General features: G+C 47.3%; 1 protein-coding gene across 2 annotated transcripts in view; it reads left to right on the top strand.

Moving 5' to 3' along the window:
- LOC147700341 (uncharacterized) overlaps positions 1-24112 on the top strand; it is a 101150-nt gene that overhangs the window by 37959 nt on the left and 39079 nt on the right. The window contains exons 2-3 of one of the 2 annotated variants that reach the window (XR_015299404.1): positions 1922-2090; positions 8281-8358. The gene's annotated coding sequence lies outside the window, so the exon portion shown is untranslated. Of the gene's footprint in view, positions 1-1921; positions 2091-8280; positions 8361-24112 lie in introns of those variants that run through there. The other variant, XR_015299405.1, reaches the window with a different exon arrangement.

Genomic DNA, 24112 nt, shown 5'->3' on the forward strand with positions numbered 1-24112 from the left:
CCAATCCTTCTTAGTGCTAGAGATAATTTTCCAATTTTTACTAATGGATTTTTTCATTAAGTTGGATAAAGCACTGTAGGTAGTAACACACGTGAGAGGGGATTCCACCGTGGTTCTTATGACAGGTTCCAGTAGGACTTCACGTGGCTGGTTGCGTGCCCGTTTGAATCCCTTGTTTAGAATATGATTGGGATAGCCTCTCTGTTGTAACTTCTCAGTTAGATCAGTTGATTGCTGTTTGAAATCTTCTGTGCTACTGCAGTTACGCCGGATTCACAGATATTGTCCATAAGGAAGGTTTGCCCTTAAAGGGCGTGGGTGAAAGCTGGAAAACTGCAGCAGGTTATTTTTTGCCGTGGCCTTGTAGTGGGTTTTGGTGGTTAGAGTCGTACCACTGTTGGTTATCACCACATCAAGAAACACCACCTCCGTGGTGCTTACTGTGTGGGTGAATCTCCGGTATCTGTTGATGGTATTGATCCATCCGAGGAATTCCATCAGACGTTCCATACTTCCTTTCCATATTAGCAGCACATCATCTATGTACCGTTTCCAAAAGGAAATATTTCTGGCAAAGGGGTTATTTATGGACTGGATATTTTTGGCCTCAAAATCTGATACGTACAGCCCCGTCACACTAGGGGCGAACGTACTGCCCATCGAGGTCCCGGAGCATTGGAGGAACAATTGCCCTTTGTACGCAAAGAAATTCTCTTTGAGTGCGATGGTGGCACACTCTATTATGAGTTCTCTTGGTGTGTTGTAGTCCCAGGGGACTGAGTTCAGAGCTGTACTTAGGACTTTAATCGTCTCATCTTGAGGGATACTCGTATACAGGCTCTCAATGTCTAGAGTAGCAAGTATAATGGAGTTTGCCTCAAAGGAAATGGTCTGTAGTTGGTGGAGTAGACTCTTGGTATCCTTTAAGTATGTTGGTGTGTTCTGGACAATAGGTTTCAGGAATTGATCGCAAAATGTGGACAAGGGTTCTAGTAGGGACCCAATACCTGACACTATTGGACGACCAGGGGGCGGTAGTTTGTTTTTGTGGGTCTTTGGCAGTGTGTAAAAATAGGGGACAATGCTTTTACTGGTGGACAGGAAATCCGCCTCATTTTTCGACAAATGACCCCTTATTTTAGCTTCCTTGACCAAGTTGGTAATGCGATTTTGGAGATCGACAGAGGGGTCAGTAGTTAGTGGAGTGTAGTTGTTGGTGTCGTTCAGCAGCTCTTCACACCACGACACCAACAAGGAAGCTGACGGAAAATTCTAATGCGCCTGCCATATGCAACTGAATATTAGATTAACTTCTATTCTTTTTCATTTTGAAATGTTGAAATCATTATTGAGATCAGATATGGCGTTTTTAGTGGTTAATAGCCCTTTCCTCATTCCTAACATGAAAAGGACATTGATGCATTTCCTTTGTTTCCTTGCAAATGCATTTTGAAAACCCTGCTACATTGCAAAACAATTGCTTTAGCTCTGCTGATGTAGGAGACGGTTGTCTGAAAGGGGTTGTATTTCTGTCACTGATGTTCTGTCCCTGAAAAACAGCGAGTTCTTACCAAAATGCAAGAAGTGACTGCAAATGTTGCAGAGTGAAAATGTCTGTTGTTGTGAGCCATCCAGAACTGTCCGTGGCATGATCTTTTCTAGAACAACAAACTGCATTCTTACACCCGTGTTTGCCAGAGGACCTGTTTGTTAGCATTAATGTGAGCAAGCATAGGTGATGTATGGTGAGAATTTTTTACTTGGAAGTCGTGCGTGTTGTGTCTTGTACTCTCATGTCCTAAGTTCAGGGCTTTAAGGGGGATGAAAAAAACTAGGGGGTCTCTCAAAGTGGCGCCTCTGTCTCTGCAGCATAACAGAATGCAACATTGCCTGCTTTAATGCTTCTTCTCGTCCACGGCAGCGTCTTCTCGCCCCAAAGCCTCTTCTCTGCCTGAGGCCCCGTCTTCGCCACTTGGATTTGGCCAGCAGCAGCTCCATCACCACATCTGCCTCCATCTCCACGACCAGCTTGATTTCCATCACCCTGCAACATCAGCTCCACCCGCAGGTTGATCTTCGCACCCGGAGAGGTAAGCACAGGATCCCATTTTAGTAGGCAATGTGATGGTCTCATCTGTTTCTCCAATTGTCTCTTCCTTACTTTCCCTGACTCTATCACCCTTCGCCTTTTCTCAAGACTCTCATCACCTGTCTCACATGCCATTAGAATAATGTTAGATCAAAACAGGAACTCACATCTGATAAATGAGAGTGGTGTCACAGACATTACTTGCAGTAATATTAGTGAGCTGCTGCTGTGTTACAATATTGAAAACACTGTTACTTGCCATGATTATAAAATGTAAACACATTTAGAATGTAGGCGAGTGCACCTGTGCACTTTCAGTCACTGGGCCAAAGACGGCAGCAAGCTCTCAATTCATTGCAATATTTTCTTTGTGAAGTGAATCGCCCTTGATTGATGGGTGCATTTTGGTTGATCCTGTTTTAAGGTAGCTTTGTGCGTGACCTTGAATGTTTTATGGATTAAAGTCCTGGCAGCTTTGCCTTGCATCCTTGTTTTTAAGAATGCAGCAAATAAGCTGGCATAGAGGGCACATTTGAGCTACAATGTTTTGATAAAATTGTCACATTAAGCAGCAGATGATGTATTATGTGTCAAATATGAAAGGGCCATATTATTGAGGAAAACATTTGCAAAGTAGGTTATTTTCCCATTCATGTTTAAACTGCTCTTGTGGAAAAAGGGATGACAGAAACTGCACGTGACGGATACAAATGGCTTGTGAATCCACTTTTAAGCGTAATTGGAACATTTCGTGATTGGGAACATATTCCACTTTGTGAATGTATTTTAATGTCAAGAACTCATATTAAACCGTAAATAAACATTTGTATCCATTGGTTGAATTACATAACGTAATAAGCTGTAACTGGGCAATGAAATGCAAACAAATACTAAAAATTGGAATGTTTTGCTCTTTATGGCCACACCTGACTCTGCCCACTGGCCCAATCTTCAGATTATTCCCACCCTCTGATTCTCCGCCCGCCCTACTAACCCCCACCTGAAACCTCCCCTCCCATTGCCCATCCACTCTCTACAGGCCAGACCATTGTATCTGAGCCTTTCAGATTCCTTTAGTTTGACAGCTGCTCCACACCAAATAGCGCTGTCCAGATTAGTTCCTTCCATATGTGTTTCTACTCTGAATCCTTGTACTGTGTGCATGTCATTTATTTCAAATCTCTATTGAGTGACACATTTCCTGCATAAACCACTGGCTTTAGGAAAGCCTCCTGTTTTTCATGTACAGGTTTACCCATTAGTTTGTATGTTTAAACAAAACATTACTTTGGTGTTGCTCACAAATCTGTGCAAGAAGTGGTGTTGGTCCATTGGTCGTGATGTGGTGTCTGTCCAGCGGTCGTGACGCAGTGTCGGTCCATCGGTCGTGCCGGCCCATCGGTCGTGGGGCGGTGTCGGTCCATTGGTCCTCCGGTGGAAAATCCGATTCCTGGTCCTAGTTACATAGTAACGAACTAGCTGGAGAGCTCCGCAATGGCCTACAGTCCAGTTTCCAAGCCTTGCAAACGACCCAGAGCGATACAGAGCGAACACAGGACCTTTCAGGAAGCATGTGAAGAAGAGTACTTGTCTGTAGAATGTCCAAAAGAAAAAGCCACCTGTTTGCTTGGCAAAGAGAAAGTAAATGTTCTAAAGAGGTATAACCTGGAACGGCACTACAAAACGTGGCACTCTGGATACACTGCGAACTTCCCACTGAACTCAAAACTGTGTTCTGCAAAAGTGGCATCGTTGAAGCAAGCTCTTCTTTCCCAGCAGAAGATCTTCCTTTGCCAGATGAAGGAATCTGAGGCTGTAACAGAAGCGTCTTTCAAAATATGCTACTTGCTTGATAGACATAAAAAAACATTCTCAGATGCAGAGCTGGTGAAGCAATGTTTCCTTTCAGCAGCTGAAATTTTATTTGACAACTACACTATTAAAGCTAGCATTTTAAAGGAAATCGGTGCATTGCAGCTATCGGATTCCACGTGTGAACGCAGAATAGAGGCAATGGGACAAAACGTCCAAGAGCAGGTGATCCAAGCAGTGAGAGAGTCACCGTTCTACAGCATTGCCATGAATGAGTCCCCAGACATAGACGATGTGACCCAGTTATTAGTTTGGGTGAGGTATCTGGACCAATCGCTTCATCCCAAAGAAGAGCTCCTGTGCCTTCTACCACTGCAAGGGCACACAAGAGGAGAAGATATACTGGACAGCATGTGCAACTACTTTGAAACACATCATATACCACTGAACACTCTTGTCAGCATAACAACGGATGGGGCTCCTGCCATGGTAGGCCATGACAGAGGCTTCATATCTATGCTTAAAAAGAAGCTCATAGGACAACTTTGCTGGACTACCACTGCATTATTCGCCAGGAAGTACTGTGTGCAAAGTTAAAGCATGGAGAATTGAATAATGTCCTAAAAGGTGCAGTAAAATTGTTAATTTTATCCGTGCTAAAGGTCTGAACCGTAGACTTTAAAGCAATGCTGCATGAATCTGAAGCAGAATATACCGACGTCTTGATGCACACTGACGTGTGTTGGCTAAGCAAAGAAAAGGTTCTGGAGCGGTTCATCGCATTGAACTCCTGAAATTGAACTCTTTGTGAACAGTAGGGGCCAATCGTTCCCAGAACTAACAGATGTGAAATGGCTTATTATGCTCCATTTTCTTTGAGATATTTTCACACATTTTAATGCTCTTAATTTGACCCTGCAAGGTAAACAGCAGCTTGTGTGCTCCCTCATGAATGGTATTTATGCTTTTGAAAGGGGAAACATCCTTTACAACGGAACCGTTACAACGCGGTACCGTTACAACGCAGGATTTACAACGAAAGTTGTTACAACGACTTTCGCTGGAGGGCGCTCTAGGATAGGGCATAGTTTAATTTACTATCCAACACCTTCCCTACTATCCATGGGGACTGGTGTTGGAATAGTAAATTAAACTATTCACTATCCAGCGCCCAACAACGCAAGTCGTTGTAACGACTTGCGTTGTTAAGCCTGCGTCGTAAAGGTACGCGTTGTAACGGTATGCGTTGTACCGTCATACATTCTTTTGAAAGTAAGCTTGTGCTATTTAAAGAACAAGTGGGTGATAGTGACTTCACCCACTTCCCAAAACTGTTGGCTGTGATGCAGAGGTTTCCATATGCACAAGACATTCTGTCAAACCTAGACCTTGGTGCATGTCTTGAAGACATTTCTGGGTAGATCAAACGACGATTTGCTCAATTCAAAGCCCTCACCCCACTGTTCAGGCTGGTTGAAAACTCCTGGATGGTGAGTGCACGAAATCTTGATGTTGTTGCCCTTATTGGCATGGAAAGGGGTCAAGCAAAAATAGAGCTCATTGACATGCAGCACAATTCAGCCCTCAAAGCATTTATTTGCGTCAAACACCAGAAGAATTCTGGAAATTTGTGCCCTTTGACAAGTTTCCTCTTCTTTTTACAGTGGCCCAGAAGGTAATTTGTATGTTTGGGGCAATATGGGACTGTTGAAAAGCAAACTCAGAAATAAGCTTACAGACATACATCTGGAGCAGCTCTTAAGGCTTGCTCTTTCCAACTTCGTACCAGATTACAGAAAACTCATTGGTGACATGAAATGTAAAATTAGTTCGTAGTGTTTGGCTCTAACATGCCTGTTTTTGGGACTTTGAAGCCTGTGCTGAATATCCGGTTACTGCAAATTGCCATGCAATCCCACTTAAGATTGCTATTGTCTGCTAATAAAAACATGTTATAAACATGTACTCCATGTAGTTACAACTGCTTTGGAAATAGAGCATTGTCTAGTAATGTTTTGAAACAGCAGTGATTTTTTTCCCCCCTCTAGCCCCGCCCCCACTGACCCTGCCCCCACTGGTGCAGCCCTCGGCCACAAACCACACTTTAAATTTGCCCCACGAGAGAAAGTTTGTGAGAACCCATGGTCAAAAGAGAGGTGCTGCAGCAGTGACCCCCCTAAGGCTGATGAAATTCAGTCTCTAAGGGCTTTGGCATGAGGCAGTCAGACCCTATGCCTCGCAGGCGGTGAGAAACATTTGTCTTGCAGCAGTCCCTCTTCAATGTTTAACAGATGGCAGACTGCCCTCTTTTTGTTGTGATGCAGTATTCATGGCCATCAGAAACTTCCAGTAAATGCTTCAGGCGTCTTAGGAAAACACACCAGTGAGCATTTTTGACACTAAATGATGCCAGACGCACTTTCAGTGACTAAATTGATATAATGCAGTTGTTCTAACGTAGTGTAATTAAACAGCCCCAACCCCCATTGAAGGTGCAACTCGTCTAATGAAATTAATGCAGCTCTTTGTGAAATTGTTGTTATCAATGAGCTAAATTGTGCATGTGGTGCTTGCTTATTTCTTGTACTGACTGGGTGTAGATACATGGTCTCACAATAGTACTTTTTGTGGCAGAAATCTCCCAGCCAAACCTTCTTTTTGGGGTTATATGTTTTGTTTCTTTACTCACTGCATTTCACCTTGATTTTTTCCCATCCTGCTATTTTCACATTTCACCAGCTACCACTGGTCTGTGATATGACTCAGGGCTACAGTGACATGAAGGAATAAAGCTGCTTTTTCTGTACTGCCTTGTCTGTGGTCTATCGCCTGTATGTGTAGGTGGTCACATGCTTTTCTGCCTGCATAGAGAAAGAAAATAATATGCAAAACACTTATAGCTGACCATTTTGTATTTCGCTCCAACCAAGATGTTTGGTTTGCCTAGTTTCCTCACACTCCTAGATCAAATATTGTGCTAGGTGCAACTAAAATGTAACAAGCTTCGGTGACTGGAGACGGCAGAGGCAAACAAACTGCAGGAGTGCAGCAACAACAACAAGGAAGCAACAAAAACAGGATGGAGCAAGGATTAAAAAAAAGTACCTGAATCCGAGCTTCAGCCATGGCCGGGCACCAATAAAGCAATTAATCAGTACTTTGTCCATGCTCCATGAAAGGGACAAACATACAATGAAAAAAAGTGAAACTGACAGTTGCTGGCTAATGATAAGCAAGGAAAGGAACAAACAAAAGATCCTGCAAGCGAATCTCAGGAGAAACCTTAAAATTACCAAGAGAAGCAGAGGAAGACATGATGGACAGGCACATGAATAGATGTAGGCTACAAACACCCCTACATCAAAAATATCAAACAGCAATACTTGCATCCAGACCAAAGCCTAGACTGCTCCCTTCTTAACCCTCAGGGGTCTGAGTTAAACACAGAGACAGACGGACTAGGCCAGGTGCAAATACATAACAAACACAAGGAGATGATGGACGGAGCTCTGAAACCTTTCAGACACTCACCCCCAGTCACTATTACATTTAGGTTGAATCCATCATTGTTCTTTAGCTCGTTTCACCACCCCATTTCAGACCCAGCTATATGCAAATCAGTCTTGTCTCTGTTCCTCATGGGAACAGTCCAGCCCAAGCCAGGTGTTCCCTGGACCGGAAACAAGCATCCTGGGACCGGTTTTGGGTAACACCCTTCATCAGCCAGGCTATCTTTAATCCAGTGGCAAAGTGAGCAAGGGACCCCCGTCTGGGCATACTATGCCATCTGAAAATACAGACAGATGTACACACACACAAACACAGACACCCTTAAACATATTCAAGCACACTTTAAAAACACGCAGACTGTACATGGAACAGAGGCTCTTGGGGGCAAACAGAGGGTGTGGCATATGGGTTTGGTTTACTTCTGCAACACAGGCCAACTACAAGCCTCCCTGGGAATTTAAATGTTTTCTTGTTCTCCATTTATGATATAGGCTCACATTCTTCAAAAAGTCTACCAAGTACTCTGGGAAGCCCCCGAAAATGGACAAAAATTTTGGCGGCCTGGAATACTTTTCGGGGGGACATCTGTGACCCGCTACCAGAGTTAGATGTGGATAGCTCGGATAACGACTAAGGGTGGGGTGGGAAGCCTGATAGAGACTGATCTGCCGAAGGGACTACTACAGACTGTACAGAACACTATTGATTTCATAACGGCACTGTATTCGGACCTATGTAACCTAACCGTACTATATGATTTTCTGCTTACTGTCACTATTGCCTATATGTTGACTGAATATAATAAAAACATTTAAAAAAAAGAAAAGTCTACCAAGATCTCACAGAATAATTTCTCCAATTGTTCTTAGGCTCAGGCCTTGCAGACTCCTCCTCAGCTCCAGAGACTGAATGGCTCGACCTCCAGTTTCCTCAGATTAAAGGAAAATGTGAGTACCTTTTTAACCAGATAAAATACAAAAATCTCAACATGTTTGGATAACCAGTTCCTCTCAAATTCTCATCTATGGCAGTTCTTCCCAGCTCTATCGTATCCAGCTATGTTCTACTTTCTATGTACAGTTGTATTTCTTTTTCTTTATTCCTCCTGTCTGTTTTATTCTTCTTCTGCTGTGCTCTCATCCCTTCACACTCTCTTTGCCTGAACCCGCATCACAATTATAAGGCCCTTAGTTAGGCCGTCAAGACTTGCTTCTAAAAGAAAATAAACCCAGAAGATTTTAGGGCTCTCCCTGTAAGCAGTATTCTATGCACTATTGTCATGGCCCCCCCCCCCCCCATGTGTCACTCATGGGCTCTGCGTCAGCCTCTATGCCCGTACTCTCCATGACCTGTACCTTCCCTGTACTACCCCTGTTACGCACCTGGTCAGTCAAGGTCCTCCCAAGAACCATGGTGGGACCACAGCATTTCCAGGTAAGTGCAGACTCCCGTCTGTGTCGTTTGTCTGTATTTTGAGGTCGAACTCTTGGCTGTGTGGTTCTCCTCCCTACAACAGCAGCTCCTTGGTTTCGATTTTTGTCTATTTTGGGTAGTTCGCGCTTAGGCCCCCGTACCTTTTTGTCCACAATAGGTATTCACACCAAATTTGGGTCCTTTTCTTCTAACATCCTAAGGAGTCTAAAGGTACCCAGGGTTTGTGGATTCCACTTGACGGGCCCAAGAAATTACTCAAAATACAACAAAATTTGGGGTTTTGGAGGAAAAATTGAGAGAGTGCTGCAGCGAGATCCTGGTGGGATGCCACCAAGGCGCCTGTAGCCAGTATGTCACGCGAGGCCGTCACAGAAGGCCCAGCTGCAAAGCGGGCAGCGCTGCACCGGTGGTGCCAGCGGCAGCCCGCACTGCCCCTCTTACCACCTGTGGGAAGCCCAGGTGCCGGGCTTCCCACGTATGCACAACCTATGCTGGAGCTAGCCCCACTCTCACCACCAACGATGCAGCCTGGTACCAGCCCGGGCAGCCCAGGCATCAGCTGCCAGCCGCCAATGTAGTAGTGGGGGCCTCAATGTGCACGGTGCACAATGGGGAGTCTCTTTCCACCCCAAACGTGCAGGCTTGCGAGTGCATTCCGGGCCACTTAATGAGCAGTGTAGCCACGGGCCTTGACTACAGCCCGTTCGCATACTAAAGCATGTTCTTCAGGGGAGCACGGCCCAGACGAAAGGGCAAGCAGCAGCCGCAACGTGTCTCCTGGCTTCACCCTTCATGGGGAGCGCGGCCGCCCACTCTGGGACAGACCAAAGCGCACGGTCTCACAGATTGGGGTAGGTCTCACCCTGATGTCAGTAGAACCCCACACACTGCTCGGTGCTACGGGCTCCAGAGGTAGCCAAAGTTCGCCAGCGCGGCCTGGCGGGTTGCAGCCTGTATGATGGCTTTCCGGGTTGGTGGCCAGCCACCTGTATGTCTGTTGGCTGCTGGATTGTAAGTTCGGCAGAACCTCTCTAGAGAGGGCCCTTCTTGCAGCCTAGCTAAGCTCCACCTTCCTTCTTACTTTCTTAATGTTTTCTCTCATTGAACCCCCTCACAGTTGTCCCTTAAGGTTGTTATACTTCAAAACAGTTATTTTTGTATGCCATCACATCAGCAGGGCATGTCATGGAACTACAAGTGCTGACTGTAAAACCAGTCTCTACTACCTTCTTTCCAGACAAACTGGTATTACGGACCAGAACTGCCTTCCTCCCTAAAGTCGATCCATTACACTTCCCACCTTCTTTCCTCCTCCTCCTCCTCCTCCTCCTATGAAGGATGAAGAAAGACTGCGGGGACTTAACCGAAACGTGCAGTCGGCTTCTGTATTGATAGAACCAAAGAATTCAGACTCAGTGATCAACTCTTCATAGGATACATAGGGAAAGTGAAAGGAAAAGTGATTCACAAACCAACACTCTCAAGATGGATCATCCTGTGTATCAAAATCTGCTTCTCCATGGCTCAAAGGGAGCCACCTAAAGGTATTCATGCTCTTTCTGCTATAGCTACATCACCTAGTCTGCCCTAGCTAGAGGTGTTCCTACAGCAGATATATGAAAAGCAGCATCTTTGTTCTCCCTTCACAAGTTTTCAAAACACTATTGCTTGGATTCAGAAGTAGGAAGGGATAGTTACTTAACTCGCTCAGTTCTACAGGACTGTTTGGTTTAGTCAGCCTTGCTCACACCTTCAAGTGTGTCACTGCTTAGAAATTCTTTTCAAACGGTGCGGAATCTGCAGGTAGATTTATCAATCTGGAGAACAAGTTACATGCCTTTGGTAAATCTTTTACTGGTGGATACAAAGTCTATCTGTAGATTCCTCACCAATCCACCCTCCTCCCCATAGCTACCAAGACTCCTTCTCATTCCTACCTACAGCTGTTTACAAATGCATCTTTTATTCATAGTTTCTAATTACATTATGAATAATACATGTAGCAATAATATTCTATTGATACTTTTGCGAACCACACCTATCTTAGTAAGTTAGTATCTTCTGTTAGTCTCAAAGGGGCAACGAAGAAAAGAATGGGAACTGATGTCAGCATGCCACAGTGTGCTTTATGACTAGTGACGTCACACAGTGTGGAGGGGAACTGGCGGACAATGGCGGCGTGGGAGAGCTATCGGAGAAGGCAAATAACTTATTAATTTCTGCCCTATTTGTTTGGTAGGTCGAAACTCCCAGTCACGCAAGCAACACTAGGACGTATGGGAAGGGGCCACCTGCTGTTCAGAGCAGAAGGGCAAAATAGCAACAGACACCACTTTAGGAAGGAGGCGTGCTAAAACATGTGACTATCCTGGGACAATATCTGGATCAATAAACTGAAAGATTTGATTGAAGGCAAGAAAATGAGAAGGTTGCCTAGGTTACAAACATAGTGAGAATTAACTAGACTACAGATGTATAAATATATACAGTTGAGAAACGTACTCTAGGCAACATACCTACAGATTTACAGGAGAGATTATGGACTATGGAAGGTAAAGTGCTGGGGTTGATTGGGATGGGGGGCTGTATCCACTATATACAGAACCCTTATTAATAATATGCTGGATGGGTTGTAGACTTTCTGAAACAGAAGGGAGACTCGCCTAGGCACAGTGGAAGACCTTACCCTATCTTGCATAAAGCTGAGGTCATCATAGTTGACAACATTACTGGTTTCTTTCTTTCTTTCTTTTTTTTTGTAAATTATTTTTAAATTTCATTTGTCAAGATCAACAATCTCAACTAGTCTTTGGTTTATAACATTCTTCAAAGCATTCACATGATTTTCCACACAATACAGTACAATGTACATTTTTCGCCCTTCCATCCCACACCGAACCATTTCTTTGTTGTGTCCCCCTCTCCCCTTAGTAAGCCGTTGTGTACTTCTACCTGGCTCAGATCTTTTCATTGTTGTTATTATGAGCTGTTTTCCGGGCTTGATTCTATATGTAGGGGTTTACATAGGCCTCCTCTGAACTCATTCCACCTTCCCCAGATTTCCGACCACTTTTTGGGCAACCTCTGTGCGTATACACTACCCTTTCGGCCACCATTTCTGCGTCAATATCGTTCCTCCATTGTATGTAAGTAGGCACTATCCTCGAGCCCCAATTTCTAGCTATATTTCTTTTTGCAAACATCATCTCCAATGTTGCCCAGTTCTGCATCCGTAAATTCAAATCTGTTGGCTCCCAAATGTTGAGGAGGCATCTTTTGGGGTCTGGCGGAATGTCTGCCCCCCCCCCCACCACCTGGGAGATCACATTCATGACTTTTCTCCAGTATGGTTGGCGTCGCGGACACACCCATATTATATGAAAGAATGTCCCTGGGAGTCCACAGTGTCGCGCACACAGTTGGTCCGGCACGCGCCCTAGCTCATGCATTATGATGGGTGAGTAATACATACAATGTAAGAGTGGAGAAGTGTGGCTCACTGGTTAGAGCAGGCAGACCCTGAAGCAGAGGTCAGACCCGGGACCAGGGTTCGATTCCCGACGCGGCAGGGTGTTAAGCTCAAAATGTCCATGGACTCGATAATTCTCGTTTCGGTGCCTGACCTAATCATGGGTTCACACTCTGCAACTCTGGGCATTAAGCTTGCTTAATCTCCACAACGGCCCCCCCGCGGCAGGATGCCTGGCTTTCACCTTGGAGATGCCCTGTAGGGGCTATCTCACAGGGAAAAACCAGGACGGGTTCCCAAGGCAAGTGCGGAGATACCCCTTCGGGGGTCGATTCTGGCGCTATATAAGAAATGTAATAATAATAATAATAATAATGTAATACCTTGAGCTGTATTAATTTGAGCTTAGATGAGATCGCTCCTTCACAGGGTGATGTCAGCCTGCCATCTCTCTCTTAGGGTCATCGTGGGATCTGGTGAGTTGTTTATAATCTTACGGTATGTTTGGGAGATGGCCTTCTTTTGCATATGGTCAGTGAGGAGTCTATCTTCTAAGGGTGAGGTCTCTGCTAGTTGCGTCTCTGGGGGAATGGCACTTCTAAGTGCATGCCTGACTTGCGTGTATCTGTAGAGTTCGGTCTCTGCCATGCCGTATGTCTCTTGCAGTTTCGTGAAAGGCAGAACCTCCCCTTTTACCCACAGATCTCCTATTTTGGTGATACCAATGAGGTCCCACTTCTTGAACCCCTTTGTGTTGTATAAATTGCCTAACCTTTGGGTCTCCCAGAGGGTAGTAGCCTGCGTCAGCACCCCCTCCCATCCCAGTGCCCTCTGCACCGTATGCCATATTTTGATTGTGTGTGCTGTCAGACCCGCCAGGGTATTCTTCCGCTTGTTAGTGTATAGTGCTTTCATTAGGTTATCACAGGGTAAAACATACCTATCCATTCTATAGGCCGGTTCATCCTGCGGCGCGTGTATCCATTGATTTATTACCATAAGCTGCAAGGCCCAGTAATATAATTTTATGTTGGGCAGTGCTATTCCCCCGTCGTACTAACTACGAACCAGTTTATGTTGTGCTATACGTGCCGGCTTCCCATTCCACAGTAGAGTGGATACTTAAGTCTCAATGACCTTGAAATATGTTTCCTTCCTGTTTTTGTGCTCGTTCCCTCTTCCCGCTGCTGCGTCCCTGCGGCCCTGCCCCCCCGCCCCATTGGCTCTCCCCCTCCCAGCTGCTCCTCCCTCCCACCTCCCCTTCTTATGGCGGCCGCGCGCAGCGGGCATGCCCCTGGCGCGCCGAAGGCTCGCCAAAGGCAAGACCGTCTGTGCCCGTCCGCGCCTGGACCACGCCCAGCGCCAGAACCCCTGGACCCCGAAGCCGCCACAACACCGAACCGCACTACGATTCCAGCATCCTCCACACACTTAACCCCGGACGAGATCACTCCTGCTACTGAGCCACCCCGAATCGCACCCAAGGGCCTTTCACCTGCCGGAACTGCAGCTTCACCAGCATCCGGCCCACCAAACCATCAACTAGAGAACCCAACCACCTCTGATGCATTCTCCTCAACACCCGCTCCGCCCGTAAGCACGCCATCGAACTCTGGGACCTCCTAGACTCAACCACCCCTGACGTCGCCTTCCTGACAGAGACCTGGCTGAACACCACCTCGGCTCCAGACATCGCCATAGCCATCCCAGAAGGCTACAAGATCTCCTGCAGAGACCGCACCAATGGAGTGGGAGGTGGAATCGCCATCGTCCACAAGAACACCCTCCGAGTCTCGACCAACACCGACTACAATCTCGCCACCGCCGAGCACATGCACTTCCAGATCCACACCGACCCCAACACCACCCTCAGAGGAACACTCGTCTGTAGACCACCCGGACCCTGACCACAGTTCAGCCACATCATCGCCGACCTCATCAGCACCCATGCCCTCGCCTCCACGGACTACATCCTCCTCGGGGACCTGAACTTTCATCTTGAGAACAACAACAACTCCACCGCCCTGACCGACAACCTCGCCAATCTCGGACTCAAACAGCTCGTGACGACACCCACCCACGCTGCTGGACACACACTGGACCCCATCTTCTCCGCAAGTCCCAAGTCTCCTTCAACCACACCACCGCACCCCACTGGACAGACCACAGATGCGTCCATTTTACCTTCAGGAAACCCACCACGCACCACCGCACCCAACAGATGCTATGCCGCTGCTGGGGCAAGATCACCGAGGACCAACTTACCACCACCCTCGCCCTGGAACCACCCGTCGACCCCACCGACCCCGCCACCATCAACCTCAAACAGTGGATCAACGACTGCGCAGACACCCTCACCCAACTCAGGACCTCCGCCACCAATCACACCAACAAGAAAGCCGCATGGTTCACCGAAGACCTCCGAACCTCAAAGCGCACCTGTCGGAAGCTGGAGAAGAGCTGGCTCCGCGACCGAACACCAGACAGCTATACAGCCCACAAGAACGCCACCCGCAGACACCACCAACTCATCAGGACCTCCAAGAGGACCTCCTTCAAGAACCACCTAGACAGCAACGAACAAAACAGCAAAGAGCTCATCGTGAAAGAACTCTCCAACCCCAGCTCCAACACCAAACGACATTCCACCATCACAAGACCTGTGCGACTCACTGGCCACCTTCTTTCACCGCAAGATCACCGACATCCATGACAGCTTCAACACTGCCACCCCACATCCACCGCCGAGACCACCACCCCGACGACCACCACCCGCACCAGTCGCCTGATTGGCTGGTCCAACGTCAGCAATGAAGACACCATCAAGACCATGAACTCCATCCACTCAGGATCCCCATCTGACCCATGCCCTCACCATGTGTTCAACAGAGCCAGCACAGCCATCGCACCCCATCTCCAGAAAACAATCAACATCTCCTTCGAGACAGCAACTTTCCCGGAGAGCTGGAAGCACTCCGAGATCAACGCCCTACTGAAGAAACCCAAGGTAGACCCAAGGACCTCAAGAACTTCCGGCACATCTCCCTGCTCCCGTTTCCGGCGAAAGCCACGGAGAAGATCGTCAACAGACAGCTGACCCGCTACCTCGAAGAGAACAACATCCTGGACCCATCCCAGTCCGGCTTCCGCAGCAACCACAGCACCGAGACCGCCCTCATCGCCGCCACCGATGACATCAGTATCCTTATGGACAAAGGAGAAACAGCCGCCCTCATTCTTCTGGACCTATCAGCGGCCTTGGACACGGTCTGCCACCGCACCCTAACAGCACGCCTCCATGACGCTGGAATCCAAGAGAAGGCCCTGGCTTGGACTACATCCTTCCTCTCCGGCAGAACCCAGAGCGTACGCCTCCCACCCTTCCGCTCCAAGACCACTGAGATTATCTGCGGCGTTCCACAGTGATCATCCCTCAGTCCGACGCTGTTTAATATCTACATGGCACCACTCGCCAACGTCGCCCGACAGCATAGCCTCAACATCATCTCCTACGCTGACGACACCCAGCTGATCATCTCCCTCACTGAAGACCCCCAAACCGCCAAAGCCAACCTCCACAGAGGAATGAAGGCCGTCACTGAATGGATGAAGGACAGCAGGCTGATGCTGAATTCAGACAAGACGGAGGCCCTCATCCTCGGTTCCACCTTCTCGGCCTGGGACGACAGCTGGTGGCCAACATCGCTAGGATCAGCCCCAGAACCCACCGACCACGCACGCAACCTGGGGGTCATCCTCGACTCCTCCCTCTCCATGACCAAGCAGTTCAACGCCGTGTCCGCTTCCTGCTTCAACACCCTCCAATGCTCCGCAGGATCTTCAAATGGATCCCCTCCAACGCGAGAAAACCCGTCACCCAGGCCCTCGTCACCAGCAGACTGGACTACGGGAACGCCCTCTACGCATGAACAACAACCAAGCTCCTGAGACAGCTACAACGCATCCAGAACACCTCTGCACGACTGATCCTCGACACCCCCCGACGCAGCCACATCACACCCCTCCTTAGAGGCCTGCATTGGCTCCCCGTCATCAAGAGGATCACCTTCAAACTCCTCATCCAAGCACACAAAGCCCTCCACAGCGCCGGACCTACTTACCTCAACGGCTGACTCAGCTTCTAAACCCCCACCTGCAGCCTCCGCTCTGCCAACCTCGCCCTCGCCACAGTTCCACGCATCCGGAAAACCACTGCCGGCAGCAGATCCTTCTCCTACCTTGCCGCCAAGACCTGGAACTCTCTCCCTACCGGCCTAGGACAGACCCAGGACCTGCTGGCCTTCAGAAGACTTAGCTTTTCGATCAGTAGCAGCCTCCCCCCCCCTCCGCTCCCCCCCAGCGCCTTGAGACCCTCACAGGTATGTAGTGCACTTTACAAGTGTTTGATTGATTGATTGAGGGTCTCTTTAGGACCTGGGGATGTGTAGGGACACCTGAAACAAGGGGAAGGATATTCTCAGTCAGGAACTGCAGTGTGTCAGCAGTGCTTGAAAATGGAAAGGTGTACGCATATTGCAAAACCTGAAGGTGGGTCTGCGCAGCCTAGTGTAAGAGTTGTGCCACCGTGAGTGTAGTGAAGAAAAAGTACTCACACAGGATGTGTGAGAAAATGAAGCATATTATTGTCAAAGACGGAACATAGGCTTACATGTCTTCGTTGGGGTCGCACAATGAGGAGGTGAACTTACCCCATGTGAGGGTAGAAGTAGGCTGACAAATAAACAAAGAGCGTTCAAGGAAAATTCCTATATGAGGGGTTATCAGAATATGCAGTCTCGGCATGTGCGCTTTGGATAAAGAGTGGTAGTACTTTATGTAGATGGCTGTTCAAAGGCAACTGTTGGAAGTTTAGAAATGGAAAAACAGACTTACCCAGATGGGTGTGTTACGCGCTAAAGGTACAGGTTTTGTGTATACTGGAACACAATCGTTCCTAGTAATGCGAGGGACGGCTGCTCATTTTCAGTAATTATGTAGCTTGCGTCCTAGATTGATGGTCTAAGACAGAAGGGAGCACAATGTCAGCAGAGTGCTGGACGTGTCGTGGACACTGTGTGCATCATTGGCCAGCCGATATAGGCTGGGGTCTCTTACCTTACACGCTCGTAAGTAGGTATATGCCTGCATCCGGACCGCTGATCAGCAGAACAGCGATAGTCTTTCTGCTAGGTTCAGTGACAAAGCCTCTGTTGGGCTACGTGTATATCTCTTCCCGCCAAAGACGCAATGAAAATGCAGGCAGACGTGATTAGGAAAAAAACAAATGCCGATGGGAGCGAGCGCTCTGTGATTGTCAAAGGAAATAGTATACGGACCGATCCTGGTTACCTAGCGGAATGGGGGGGTGCCTGAAGAGTTGAATAATAATTCATGGCCAATCTTAATTGAGTGTATTAGTGGTGTCTCAACTGGTAAAAAGGAGAGAATTTATTGTGTGTCTCAATGCGTTTGCTGCCGCAACAGCGATGGAAGCATATATCAATGTTTAGCCATAGCAAGCACCTGAATATAGCTATTGATGCTTACAGATGACCAGGATGGACAATTGTAGCCGAGCTAATGGTGTTGGTATAGAGACAGCATATATTATAAAACCAGCATATTTGGCATACCAGGATGTGGATGTCTTTGATAAGTAAACATTGTGAATGTGTCAATAATCTATTTGGACAAGGATCGGTGCGGAATTACTTCTCTTACCTGGAGACTAACTGACCACTAGCGGCGTAGCAGATTGCCCCGCGAAGAGTTTCTGAAGATTATCACCACCCAGCTACGTCCTCACCCGATCAGGCTATGAGCTTCAGCCGATGTTCACCAACTTCGCTGCGGAGACGGACCTGATGGCTACTGGATTAGACGGAGAAGTTGGCTGACCCTGATAGAAGGGTCTGAACGTCACCCGTACCGTACCGAAGACCACCGTGGCAAGCTCTGGAGATTGTCCGGAGAGGCTGCAGGATCTCCGCGGCGTCCCACGAAATGACCCAGGTGACACCTGAACTGGGCAGCAGGCTGCCTCCGTGAGCGCATGAGCGGGCTCCGACAGCCCCAGGACAGTGCGGCGGAAGGTTCTCGATGAGCAGGAGCGGACCCATTCTGCTCAAGGGACAGGCCTTTGATGACCTGATTAGGAGGCGCTAGGATGCTCGCGTCCCAGTTGACGCCGCCTCTACGATCCATGCTCGAACCGGCAGCACCCCGCAGGGTCGGCAGGTTCGAATCCAAAAGGGCGCGCGAACTGCATCGAAGCTTGTCGTGGAGGCTCAGGACGTGGCAGCCCCCCACAGCAGCAGCGGAGACAGCACGCCGGCGAACCTCTGTGATTGGAGATCTAGCTTTCCTTCCTCATATCATCTCCCAGTTTGGATCGGCCGCACAATGGCGGCTCTTGGATTGAGGTTGTGGTTCAGCCCCGCCTTCTAAGGAGCAACAACCACCGATTCACAACAACGCCGGTAGCGCGTTCGCCCTACTTCCCACACAGCTTATTCAGGCTTCATTTTTCTACCATCTACGAAGCCTCTACATAGAAGGCATTGAGAAAATGGGGTATCACCCAACAAGGCCACAGTACCTGGGTATCAATTGGTACAGTAAAGAAATGGTCCTAGACATATATTTATATTCAAGAAAAGCTTAGAAAGTTATATTGCTAATGAATCAAAGTTACTTCATAGGACTTAATCCTGAAAGAGAAAACATGCAAAAGAACCAAATGCGTTTCAATTCTAAATCAAAATGTACCCATAAATAATTCAGAACATAATGTTCCATAGAGACATAATAATTCTCAATTTATTTCACATTTATATATACATGTTCATAAAAACAAGGACATTTAAGAAAATCAAAGGGATGCTGCCAGGTGCAGTGTAAGCTTTTCTTGAATATATCTACACAGAAGGCAGCAACGTTATCAAAGGCAAGCTAGTTTTTCCTCTTTCTTCAGCTGACTTACATTTTTAAACTCTGACTATATTTTACATTTGCTGTGTCTGAACTTCAGCACTCGATTAAAAAAAAAATTGTTTCACTTATATTTTTGTTGATTGCACTATGACTGAAGACAATGCATTTTTTACTTGCAGAATGGCTGTGTGTTTATTTAAATAGGGACAAGGGGCTCCTTAACCTATTTACCTAGTGCAAATGGCCGATTGTTTTAAAACCTGGGCATCGGGCCTCCTCCACCCCTGGGCCACTCCTAGGGGGTTTCAACAGTACTGCTGTTTATTTACTACGCCACTGTAATGGAAGGAGGACCCTGGTCTTTATAGCAACTAAACAGTGTAATAGGACTTCCTCGACCCCCCCCCCACACTATTCCCCCTCAGCCAGTTGGTCAGAAAACAGGACCCCATGGGTTCCCTCCCTGCACTGGAAACAAACAGAGGACTATACATTTGTGCATTAAGTCCTTGGCTAAGAATTCGGCCATCTTAGACTGTCATCACCATAGGTCTATAGCCTTATTTACCATAGGTCCAGGCAGCTCCTGATGATTCCTCTCTTCCTTTCACCCAATGTCTTCACCCCCTCTCCTGTACCCATCATCCCCATTACTATAGCCTTATTCACCATAGGCCAAGGCAGCTCCTGATGATTCCTCGCTTCCTTTCACCCCATTTCTTCACCCCTTCTCCTGTATCTAGCATCCCTAGTCTGCACCTTCAGGATAAACTCCCACGACTTCTGACTTCCCACCCTTTCACCTCATTGCCCACACCTCCATACATTTTTATACATATAACTGAAGCCACAGGCCCACTCATATACCTCAGCCTAGTTTGATTTAGGCACAGGTGCAGCTATTGTCATCCGAGCACTCCCTACCTCCATCCCTTACCCTTATTACCTCACTTCCATCCCCTTACCTGTCCCTTACCCCATACACATCCACGGCGCCTCATCACCTCTCTTACTCCTCAAACACGCATCATGGAACCCGCAGGCACACATACATTCAATATCATTTACCCCCCCACCTCACACAAAAAGCCACCAAATGCTTCAAGCACAAATTCATAAAAGTACATCCTGAAACCCTCTCAGCTGACCCCTACTTCTCTATACACAACGGAAACATAACCAATTACATTATCTTCCACACCAAACGAAGAGCCCAATGGCGGAAAGCATTCCTAGCATTACTCTGAATCTCTTCCACTAGAAAATCTCCACACGGCCTTGCAATCTCTATTACACCATCACAGCAATTCCAAGCTACAGCAACCATTACCATCTACAATAACGGAACTATCCTCATGCAATCCACGGATCATAACCTAAATCTTCTAGAGAACATCTTCCCCATCATTAAAGATCAGATATCCAATCCCTTCACTACTACCCAACCCACCACCACAGCCAACTCACATGTCGCCACATCCCCATCCCCCTCTGCCACCCCTCTCCCCCCTCATCCCCGTCCTCCACAGGCATCGGATCCATATGCCCCTTCCTCCCGAACTACCCCCCCTCGAACGCACCCCATTCCACCTCCCCTTACCCACTCACGTTTCCTCCACTTTTCATGACTGAGATAACACACACACACACTTCTTCCACCCAGCTTACCCCTCCCACCAACACCCCCATCCCATGCTAATTAATCTCCACATGCTATCTCCATTTAGCACGACTGAGACTACACCTGCACCCCCAACTGGATTTGAACCCCCCTCAAGAACAAGCATAGCTCTCCCCCTGCCACCATCTACTCCTCCTTACTCCTCCCTCCCACCATGCCACCCGTACCTCACATTGCCGCCCCTAACATAGAACCCAAACATCCCAGCCAACCCAATACACCTCAATCGCCAATACATATGAAGACACACCACCACCACCATACTGATCTTTGGCTGGCACATATGACGGCTCCCCTCCTCTCCCATCCCATCGGTGCGCTAGACCTCACCCAAATTTGCAACAGCCCCACACACAACAAAGGCTCAACCTTGGACTTATTAATCTCCAAAAATGACTCCAATCAGCTTGATTCAATCCTACCCTGTGATTGGTCAGACCACCATATCATCACCTTCTTTATCAGGGAAACCGTGAAACTCAACGCAGCCCAATCCACTAAGCCGAAGATATGGAAAAGAGACTTGAAAAAACACAACCCCAACACTTTACCCGCCTACAGCCATAAACTACTCAAGCCTCCGGCTGGCCTCTCCAAAGTACATGACCTCACCAACCACTACCTCAACTCTATGACCTCGGTTATCAACAAGGTGGCTCCTCTTTAACTAAAGAGAGTGTCCTCAAAAGACTCTAAACCTTGGTACAACGACCTGCTGAACGATGATAGACGCTCTCTTACAACTTCGGAACGTAATTGGAGATCAGTGCCATCCGCCAAGCACCTCAAAATTCTAAGGAAAAAGAGAAATACGTATCATAGAAAGATCAAGCCACCCGACTACTCACGGTCACAGAATGCCCCCACTCTCTGATTGCTCTATCTTAAAGCGAGTGCACACTGAGGGTACCCCTTGCCTCCCGACACCCAATATATCTTCCTCTACCGAGCTCCTGCCAGCGCCTATATGCTCCCCTCCCACAGTTCTGTCCCCCCAGTTACTGGTAATACCGTCATCAGATCTGTACAGACCCCGATCCGACGCCATCGAGGCGGGTCTTCATGTACCCACTAGTATTCTCCTTCCCCCCCTTACGAAGCACGATACCTAGACCCCAACCTGATGATGCATCTGTAAAATCTGTACTGTTCAATGGAAGAAATGACAATTGCCGCGAGTTTGTATTCAGAAAAGTTGCGCGCAACAGTTGACCGTGGCTGAATGTTGACGCCACGCCAGCAATCGGTCCACTTTGTATCCAGGTGTTATGATGCAACAATAAAAACATATTTAAAAAAAAAAAAAAATCATAGAAAGATCAAGCGCACTAAAGCAGACTTTTTCACCCACCAACTAGACCAAGCAAGAAACCGCCCCAAAAAACTTTTTGAATTAATCAAAACCCAATCTAAGGATGAACCTCACCGATTACAAGACCCCGCTCGTACTCAACCCACGTGCAAAGAATTTGCTACCTTCTTTAATCTAAAGACTGAAAATATCAAGAAAGATCTTCTTAATGACCTTATCCTACAATCAAGCGTGCACACCAAAACACCCCTTACTCTTCCAACGTCGCCACAACAAGCCACTCCAAAATTTGAACTAAAAAACGACGCAGCTTGGTCTTCCTTTTATACCTACACCGAAGAAGCAACAGGCAAGACTCTCAGCACCCTCAATCCGGCCAGTCACCCCTCCGATCCTCTCCCCGCTAACGCCGTTAAAGACTTAACCCCACTGATTCTGCCGCTCTGGACCAAAATCATCTACAGCTCACTCCATCAAGGCTGCATCCCGGACATCCTCAAAGAAGGAAAGGTTTCACCCATCCTAAAAAAACCCACAGCTGACCCCATGGACCTTAACAACTATCGCCCTATTTCCAATAGCACTATCCTAGCCAAACTCTTGGAAAAATGTGTACTCCACCAATTGACAAAACACATTGACCACTTCGATCTTCTCGATAAACAACAATCTGGATTCAGATCAGGGCACAGCACCGAATCAGCTATGACACACATAATTGATGATGCTTTACAAATACTTGATCATGCCTACTCATCCTATTAGACCTCTCCTCAGCCTTTGACACTGTCAAACACGAGAACCTGATAGATCTGCTGAATCAATGAATCAAAGAATGGGCCTATCAGGGTCAGTGCTTAATTGGTTTACCTTCTTTCTTCAAAACCGTACTCAAAAATTCAAGGCCAACAACTCCCTGTCCAAATCCGTGCCAGTAACTTTGGGAGTCCCACAAGGGTCCGCACAATCCCCAACACTATTTATGGAACTCACTGTCCTGTTGCAAGCATCCAATGTACAATTTCACATGTACGCTGATGATACACAACTTTACCTGAAGATACACACACCAGATGACATCAAACTGCTTATCAAAACGCTTTTGAACACCCAGTCATGGTTAGCTTAGAACCATCTCAAGCTAAACGCACTAAAAACTGAATTCCCCCTAATACCTCCACCCGCCAAAATACCCCTCTTGCATGACTGGTTCAAACACCTTACGGCATTCAACGTTCAACCAACCATCATTGACTCAGCAAAGTCATTGGGTATAACCCTTGATTGCAACCTCAACATGCATCAAAATATTAGCAACGCTACAAAGAGGGCACATTTCCAGATTAATACACTGAGAAAGCTGAAAGCCCTCTTACCATTCAATGATTTCAAGACAGCAGTTTAAGCTCTAGTCATCCCTAGAGTGGACTATGGAAGCATCTCTCTCTGTGGCCTCCCCAAAGCGACGACAGCTCCACTTAGAGCCTCCATCAATGCTGCAGTCAGACTCATCACAGGCTCGGAAAGAAGGTCCCACGTCTCCCTGACTTAAAAGCCTTGAACTGGCTTCCATTGAAAGCCAGAATTCTCCTGAAAATTGCCTGCATGACTCACAAAGCCATACACCATAATGCACCCAGCTACCTCACCCAGAAACGGACTATCTCTGGGGGTAATAGATCCACAAGAAGTGTTGAAAACCTATTATTGAAGCCACACAGATTTAACACGTATAAACGTTCCTTCTCAGGGATGGCTCCTAGGATTTGGAACGCACTACCCCCAGAAACCAGACTTATCATGTCTACGGCATTTTTCAAAGAGGAAGTAAAAGCGATTCCCATGGAAAAATTCACATGAACATTATCTAAG

This window comes from Lissotriton vulgaris, chromosome 8 (genome assembly GCF_964263255.1).
Source record: "Lissotriton vulgaris chromosome 8, aLisVul1.2, whole genome shotgun sequence".
In the NCBI taxonomy this organism is placed as follows: domain Eukaryota; kingdom Metazoa; phylum Chordata; class Amphibia; order Caudata; family Salamandridae; genus Lissotriton; species Lissotriton vulgaris.